Consider the following 9,083-nt stretch of genomic DNA (forward strand, 5'->3'; position numbering starts at 1 on the left):
TAAATAATTGAGGCAGCAAAAATGGAGGTAAAAATAAATGACTGCAAAAAGAAAATAAATGAAGCCCACAAATTGTGGCTGAATTTAGAGAAAAGATTCTCTTCGATAAGTGTAGGGGCATCAGATGAAAACGATTTAAGTAAAATATGGCAAATGGTTTTACTTGCCAAGAAAATAAAACAGGATGCAGACCAGATGAAGGAAACCATATCTTCATTAGATGAAGAGGTTGAAATGCTAATCAAGAAACCGAAAAAAATAAATTTTACTACATATAATAAAAAAAACAGTGTTTGATAAGTTATTTATTCTTTTAAGGTTTAAATTGTAAAAGTTCGTTATTGTTTTAAGGTTTTAGTTGTGAATGTTTGTTATTAGTTTAAGGTTTTAATTGTAAAAGCTCCTTATATGTTGTTTTTTTTATTTAGATACATTTATGTTAGGAAAAGCTAAAAAATTGTGTCTTTTTTCAGACAAGCTGTGTTTATAAGGTAAATAATCATCAAACTTCCATTACATCACTTGAACCATCTGTGTATGATTGATGTATTTGCAATAAACAGCTCTATCAGCAAAATACTTGTATAATTTACCTTATAAACACAGCTTGTCTGAAAAAAGACACAATTTTTTAGCATTTCCTAACATAAATGTACAGCAAAAAAACTGTTGTTTTAACCTGTATTAAAATTAGATGGAAAACTTTATATAGTTTCAAGTGTTAGATTATGTATTTTAGAATAGTTTAAATTAAGTATTTGACTTTAACAGGTTAAGAAAATTTTAGTAAAAAGTCAGGAAACGTCAGGAAATTTTTCTCAGCTTGATCTGTGGAAACCCTGTTCATTTGTATAGTTGAAGTACTTTATTTAAAAAACGAACAAAAAACTTGCGTCTCGTTAAGTAGAAAAAAATTCAAGCTACATACACGAGATCTAAGTTTTTTTTTTTGATATGATCACAAGCTACATTTACAATAAACTTGTATTATAGATACTTGTATGCTGTTAAAGAAAGATAAATTTAATATCGATTTTAGTAATTGTTTAAGATACAAATAAAGTTAAAAATTTCACGCACAGCGAGGTTTAAAAACACAACAAAAAGATTACTAATTAATTTGAACTATTTATGTTTCTTCGAAAATCAGGTACTTAACTACTTTTTGTTGTTATTTATACTATTAAGATAAATTGAATCAGTAATAGTGATGTACCGGACTCACTATCCGGGTCCGGCCGGATATTGCCATTTTTGTCGGATATCCGGATCCGGCCGGACTCTACTTTAGAAAAAAAGTCCGGATCCGGTTCCGGCCGGATTCTGATTTGAAAAAAAAGTCCGGATCCGGTTCCGGCCGAATTCTAATTTGAAAAAAAAGTCCGGATCCGGGTCCGGCCGGATCCTAACAGAGATCCGGCCGGACCCGGATCTAGTTAGTAAAAAAGAGCATACTGAAAAGTTATTTTTTCAAAAACATACTCTGTGTAAATTAATAAGAGTCATTTTCGTCAGTTAAAATTAAACACCTACCGTGATTGGCTAATTTTGTACATTCCACTAGTTTACATTTAAACTATGAAATAAACATTTCAGAAATGCAACTTTTTACATATTTTGTATAATTGAAAACTTTGAAATGACTACTTGCATTTTTATTATTTAAAGTTGAGCTCAGAGAATATTTAGAGTTAATACGGTTGAATGTACGAGCCAATGAGAATCATATGACGAAATGTTTCAAACTAAATACTGATGCAACAAAACATCAGAACATGACGGGCAGTTTATATGTAAGCAGTCAGTTAGTTTGGTGTGCAGCTTGAAGCAACAAAATATTTTGAACTTTTTTGTGAATGCTTATTGTAAGTAGTGTTTTGTTTTAAAAGTGAGTATTTCAACTGGTGTTTAATTGTTTAACTATTTAAGCCAGGTTTATAGTTTATTAGAAATTTTACAGAGTCTTGTTTACTAAAAGTTTTATTTAATTTTTAGTTTATTGTTTTAAGTCTTTTGATATAGATTTAAATAGCTTGCAGTTTTTAAAGTGTTACTAAAGTAATTAATAATTTTGTATATGCTAGTATTTCTTGCTGTGTTTTATATAAAAGATTCATCACTCAAAACTGTTGTGTCTGGTTATAGAAAGTAGTCTCAGTTAGAATTTAGTATTTGTTAGATATAAATTAAATAAGGTAGGATTTAATTATGATGGGTAGTACTAATAAGTTAAGTATACCACAATCAGTCCACAACTTTAGCTCCAATTAGTCCAAATTGTCAACCTTTGCTAGCTGTTCTACTGATTATTAGATTAAGGTAATTTTTCAGTTTTTAAAAACCTCATTCTGACTCAGGCTTGTTTATACCCACTCTAGCTAGTTTTATTGACTTAAACAGTGGCAACCCTGCTAGTTTGAAAATTTTTGGAAATTTTAGAAAATCTTGGACTGCCTCAGGCTAGTTTAGTTTTTTATAAAAACTCAGGCTAGTTTTCTTTTAGATTTTGAATAAGTTTGAGCTGATCCAGTTTTAAATATTTTGTAATTTTCTACTGTATTTTGTTCAAGAACTTGATTTCGTATTTTTAATTGTAAATAACACCTAAATTTGTAAACCTTGAGGCTAGCTGTTCTACTTATTATTAGATTAAAGTTCTTTTTTTTTTCAATTTTAAAAACCTCATTCTGACTCAGGCTAGTTTATTCTAGTGATGTACCGGACTCACTATCCGGGTCCGGCCGGATATTGCCATTTTTGTCTGATATCCGGATCCGGCCGGATTCTAATTTGAAAAAAAAGTCCGGGTCCGGTTCCGGCCGGATTCTAATTTGAAAAAAAAAGTTCGTGTCCGGTTCCGGCCGGATTTTAATTTGAAAAAAAAGTTCGGATCCGGTTCCGGCCGGATTCTAGTTTGAAAAAAAGTCCGGATCCGGGTCCGGCCGGACCCGAAATTGTGGGTCCGGTACATCACTAATCAGTAAAATGAAGGTTATTTTTCTATTCAGTTTTTAGTTTAGATTCTGATAAGAACATTTATTACTTGTAAAGAATTAAGTTTACCTGTTGGGGAGAGGGGGTATCATAAATTGAGTGTATACAGTGTACCACAGTTAACAGTTATTTCAAAAAAAAAACTAAGTCAGCTAGCAACCTTGAAAAAATATCAGATACTTTTGTACCAGTTACATAACAATCAAAGCTCCAAAAACAAATTATTTTCTGATACTATCAGAAAATATTAGAACCATAAAAATTTCCTGAGCATCCCTTGAAAAGGAAGAAGCTTAGTTTGATTGTCCAGTAAGAACGTTGTTTAATCAAAAACTTTACATATTCTTAGAGACTTGATTGTGCGTTTTTACTAAAATTTATATACTAACTTAAAATATTTTACAATGATATATACAATTAACAAAACATTTTTAGTTATAAGCCAAAAAAAAAATCTGACTTTAAAGAAAAAAATTTTGGACAATATAAGTATCTTTCGATTGTCAATAGCTATCAATTAATATGTAAACAGTTATTACAATGTTTGATAATTGTTTTAAAACTAAATAGCTAACTTCTCACATAGTGAGCTAGTTATCATAATATCTGTAACAGTAGAAAAAAAGTGAATGTTGAATTTATAAAAGATAAAATTAACAATGTTTAAACACACACTTGCTTATTACTAGATTGTGCTGAGAGAGACTTAGTATTTAATCTTTATGTCATAACTAATACAAGTTTTAAAACAACCTTTTTGTAAAACATTTGGTTTTTACTAACTTGCTTAAAGTTTACAGTTTAAAATGCTTATAATTGTTATACACTGTTGTTAAACTATAAAAAAAAAACTTTAAATACATTTAATGTTTATTAGTAAAGTTTAACTACACTCAATCTCTTAGCTTTAAACAAAAATCACTAAAAAACCTGAAACTTTGAACAACTTTAATATAAAAAAAAAACAAAGTTTAGACTAGATATGAAAAATCTACACTCTAATTTAAAACATTTTTTGTATTTTTTAGAATTTTTTGTTATAGAACACAGTTAATGTAGCATAAAAGTTTAAAAAAAATACTTTTATGCCATTAAATACTTTAAACTTATAATATACATAGACTAAAAAAGTTGTACTTTGAAAGGCTTGGAAAAAATTTAAAAAACTTGTAAAAAATTCCAAAAAACCTTTGGCAACCATTTATATAGCAATTAAAATTTCGATTATATTAAAGCATTTTCCCCAAATTTTTCAACTTTTTTTTATTATGTTAGTATAAATAACTATTAATATCTTTATGTTTGAACTCTTGTAATTCACTTAATAATGACCATTTAATTTCAATTAATCAACCAATTCATCAATGTAGTAACAGTTCACCATTTTTTTGAAATTTTATTTATTTATTTTTTATTTAAATTTATTTCTAAATTTTGTGGTAAAATATTCTTTTCTATTCGTACTTCCGGACATTTATATACTAATTTAAAATATTTTACAATGATATATACTATTAACAAAAATTTTTTAGTTATTAACAAATAAAAATTCTGACGTTTATTAAAAAAATTTTAGGACACTATAATAGTATCTTTAAATTGTCAATAGCTATCAATTAATTTGTAAACAGTTATAACAATTTTTGATAATTTATTTTAAAACTAAATAGCTAGCTTCTCATACAATGAGTTAGTTATCATAATATCTGTAACGGTAGAAAAAATTAAAATCGTTTCCTTTCTACACACTCTTTTTGAAGAAAACTTCTAATAGTATTTAATATACAGCAGCTCCGAATTTTTTAATATAAATTTTCTGAAAACATAATCTTATTTACATTATGTTTTACAAATTCTATAGCAAAACAATAGTAATTTACATTATTTCATAAAAACTTTATTTAAAGTTACATTATAAAATATATTCATTACAAGAAAGGTAAACTAAATAGATAATATAGCAGACATGGTTAATCAGAGAACATTTAAAAATTTTAAAGTTAGTTAAATTTGTTTACCAAGTTGAGTTGTTGATAAATAAACAGTAAGCAAGATACTTTTTTAAAGCACTAAGATATTTTTATGTCCTGCAAAAAAGCTTTCGAAGTTCATTCTCTAAAAGTAAGATATCAATTTAATCTTACTAATAAATGTAAAAAAACGTTTGTATTTTGTAAACGTACATAAAAAATTAAGCTACTAGTGTACTATTTGAATTTATGAACAACTTTATTCTAAAGCACATTTTAGGCATGTTTTTTAAATCTGGGTATTTATTTTATAGAATCTTATCAATGTTTTACTTTTACCAGAATGACAACCTGAATCTGAAAAGATATCTTGAAGGCCAGTACTAAAATGGCAAAAATTTTTTGAAAGTTTGAATATTTCTCTTTATATAGATATTCTGCTTGATTTTGATAAAGATAAAACAAAACTTGAGGATCTGAACAAAAACTACCGAGATTATTAGGAAGTTGCAATATCTATGGCCAATGAATTTGATAAATAAGAGCTTGAACTGCTTATGGAAGAGCTTAAACACTTTCAAGTTCAACCGAACAAAAATTTGAAAATTTTAACCAATGCTCTAATGGACTAATTAGTTAATTGATTAATCAACAACATGAAGTAGATTTGCACTTCCTTCTAACACACAGCCTGATCTTCCTGAATTAGATGAATGTTTTTCCTACACAACAACAATCGTTTGTTGACAATCAACAAACGCGTCAGAATAGTTGGAGTCCTCAAAAATTCTAGCAGCTCGACAGTTATGTACCTGACGAGTCGTACGTAGGTCTTGAGTTTGTGATATGCATGGAAGATGTCAAAACGGTAGAAATATGACGTGTCTCGATTGCGATGGTCAGCACACCTTTTGCCATCTTTTTGCATCGAAGGATGGTTTGCTGACCACAACATATGCCCGATTTGCAGAAAAGTTTTTGTAATAAAGTAAAATATATTTTTGTTTGTTTTGTTATTAGTGTATAATTATTTTCATACAAAATTATATCTAATAAATTAAATAGGGCATACAACTCGATATGAAAAATACAAAAATTTGAATTAATTTACACAACCTTTAACTCTATATGTTGTTGATCGACTAAGAGAAGCCGAAATACTGTAATGTCTAAAAGAAATAATTGTTTTGTTCTAATTTTTTAAGTCTCGATATGCTATATAAAATAGTTCTCTGCACCGACATTGAAATAGTGATAAAAGTTTTACAAAAATAAGAAAAAACGGTACCGTAAATATGACCACAAAACTAGCTTTTTACCTAACTCGTGTCAAAGTGTGATCTCGTTAACAGTAGTGTGCATGAAAATTTTTACGGTAAACAGATATTTTTGTAATTTTTATATCAAGCAATTTAATTTAAGCAATTTTTCATGTTAGTTTGTTTTCTCATACTCGATTTTATTAAATTTCTTTTTATAATAAATCTCAACTTCTTACTTTTTAACGACGCTAACGGCCTACCCGCTGTTATCACGATCGTTATAAAAAAGGTATCCTAGGCAGCTGTAAGACTTTTCATTAAGCAGCACATAATTTACTTACATTGCAATATAGTATCAAAGGTGTTTATTAACAAATGTAGTAAGACTTAATAGATTTTTGTAACATTTGTTATAATGACGTAAACCTAACTCAGTACTTTAAAAATAGTATTACTTCATAATTCTAGAAATAAATACTTTGAGTACAAAATAAACAACTGTTTCCTTTATTTAGAATACCATGCTCGAGTAGTTATTTAACAATTTTCTAGCAACTATGCTAAGCATTTAATACTGTTAAATCAGTAATTAAATAATTACTAAAAATCACATCACAATAATCTAAATAAACCTAAGATATACAGACCGGAGAAGTATCCAGCAGCTTTGAAACTACCATATACTGAAGAAACATTACGTGTATTTGAGAATAAAGTAAAAAATTTAACAAAAACAATTTACAATCAAGTCAGTCCAAGGGTTATATTCCTCTCAAAACCTTTATTTAAGTGCAGTAAAAGGATCCAATACCAGACCAAGACAAAAGTTGTGTAATATACAAACTTAACTGCTTCTGCGAAAGAAGCTATATCGGTCAAACTTCGAGGCATTTAAAAACCAGGATAAAAGAACAATTACTTGCTTGTGTGTTTGAATTAATTGAAAAACAACCTGATATTAAGACAACGGCAACCAAAAAAGCAGCAAAAAAGATCTTCAGTTGCAGAACATCTAATAAATAATAAAGATTGTGCTAGGAAATATGACATATCTAGATTTAAAATAATTCATCATTGCAATAGTGTATTTGATCTCATTAAGTTGGAGGCTATCTCTATATTTTTAGAGAAAGCAGAATTGTGCAAACAAAAGGAATTTGATTACAAAGTGTCTTTATTTACTTAAATTATCCGTTTTGTTTCCGTTAGTAGTGTTTGAGTTTGATTAGTTTTTACTTTGCACTGATATTTATTGCGCTAATTACTTTGTTAGTTTTAACTTTTTGTGTTTTCAGTTATAAAACTATTCATAGTTTTATGTTTTGTTATACTGTTAGATTTTGATGAAAAGTAGTGAAACACGAATTAAATTATCACAAAAAAACTTAAGAGAGTGTTTTATACTTGTTATGCATTTATTAAATATTCCCTTTCTTTAACTACTTATATTAGATACTTTTGAAGTTAAAGTTACGACTTTGCATTTTAAAATTTATCTTAAATATTGCCTATTCTGTTTAAAAACATGAACTATTAAATAAATTTGTTTTGTAAAGTAAAAAAAAATAGATTTAAACTTTTCTACTATGTTTTTACCTAATAATATACCAGATTCATTAAATTTAAGCTTTTAGATGTTTTTAAAATCTTTACAATTTTAATATAAAGTTTATTTATTTACTACAGGGGTCGCCAAGCATTTAGTGGTTGCACGCCTAATTTCGAAAAAAAGTTTTGTTAATACGCGACTTTTGTTTTTACTTTTTTTTTACAAACTCGGAAAAGTCTTTTATAAGTTTGAAACTTTTTTAGTACAGTGGGTCTCACGTATACCCTTTGCAGGCCTAAGTTAGGGCTTTTATATAAAATAATATAAAATTCCTATTTGACCCAGAGTGGAGCTTTACCTTAACTAGGTCTCGTAATACTCGTAATATTATTAGTATTCTTGCGTATTATCATTTGATTTATATATATAAATATATTTTTTACTTTTAGAAAAGTTTCATTTGGTTGCAGTTACTTATAATAAAGTGTTTCAAAGTATATAAATAATTTATATTTTTGTTTTAAAATAAAATATAAGAATTTATCACAGCTTAAATGTATAAATAATAATTTTTATAAATTGAACTAGTTTAAAGAAGTCTTCAGACATCTTATGAATTTGTTATAATATTTGTACTAAAAGTTTTGCTTAGTTTATATTTCTACGTTTATCAAATGGTCATATTTTATCTTTGTTAAAAATAAGATTTCAAAAATTAATTAGGGGTTCTCCCTAACTAAAACAATATTTTAAAGTACAATTCTATTTGAAGTCAAACTATTAACAATTATGGCTCAATTCAAACACTGGCATATTACAGTTTTCAGAAGCCTGAGTTAGACAAAAAATGTTTGCTAAATCGTTTGCTCAAACGGCTTTTTCTAATTATGTAAAAAACAAAATTTCTAGAAAAGTTTTGGTTGACAAACTAAATTGGAGGCTCCTAAAATTAAAGCTTTTTCTGAGTTATTTTGTTTTATAAAAATTAACATTGAAAACTTTGAATTGATGAAAATCAACTTTTTTTTAAAGGTAGAAAAAATCAGAACTCACTCTCCCCTCTGCAACAATAAAAAATTTCTAAAGGTCAAGTGATTTTGAGCTCATCATGTGTTATTTCACCTGCCCTATCTTTAAATTTATCAAGAAAAAAATTACCTTTTAATTAAATAATAAAACTAAATCTATCTCTAAACAAAAAAAAAAGCAGAACTTTTATTTTTAACTAACCAAAATAAAAACAAAAACTATTCTTAACCCTTTATTGAAAAAACCCCTGGTGACAAGTTGTTTGGCAAACACTCACAA

Source organism: Thalia democratica, chromosome 7 (genome assembly GCF_965202585.1).
Source record: "Thalia democratica chromosome 7, ktThaDemo2.hap1.1, whole genome shotgun sequence".
In the NCBI taxonomy this organism is placed as follows: domain Eukaryota; kingdom Metazoa; phylum Chordata; class Thaliacea; order Salpida; family Salpidae; genus Thalia; species Thalia democratica.